At 35.4% G+C, this 285-nt stretch overlaps 1 protein-coding gene across 4 annotated transcripts in view; it reads left to right on the forward strand.

Annotated features, from left to right (window-relative positions):
- LOC119585709 overlaps nucleotides 1–285 on the forward strand; it is a 14,935-nt gene that overhangs the window by 799 nt on the left and 13,851 nt on the right. The window lies entirely within an intron of this gene.

Consider the following 285-nt stretch of genomic DNA (forward strand, 5'->3'; position numbering starts at 1 on the left):
GTGAATCTCAAACATCGAAAATCATGGCCACGATACATAAAAAAGAATAAAAAACTATAAACAAACAAATAAATTAATAAAAATTATAAACAGAGAGGGCATATTTGGTAGTAAGTCAGGGTTTTCTTTAGGATGTGTGACGCATTGCGGAAAAGGATATTTGAGTTTTTTGTGAATGGGTAATTGCCACTGTTGGAAATTCCCTTGAAAACTGGACTCGCCGTTTCCCAATAGGTTGTGTAGTGTGTGTGGACTACAGGTCATTTTATGCATTTCAACTGTCCA

This window comes from Penaeus monodon, chromosome 20, assembly GCF_015228065.2.
Source record: "Penaeus monodon isolate SGIC_2016 chromosome 20, NSTDA_Pmon_1, whole genome shotgun sequence".
In the NCBI taxonomy this organism is placed as follows: domain Eukaryota; kingdom Metazoa; phylum Arthropoda; class Malacostraca; order Decapoda; family Penaeidae; genus Penaeus; species Penaeus monodon.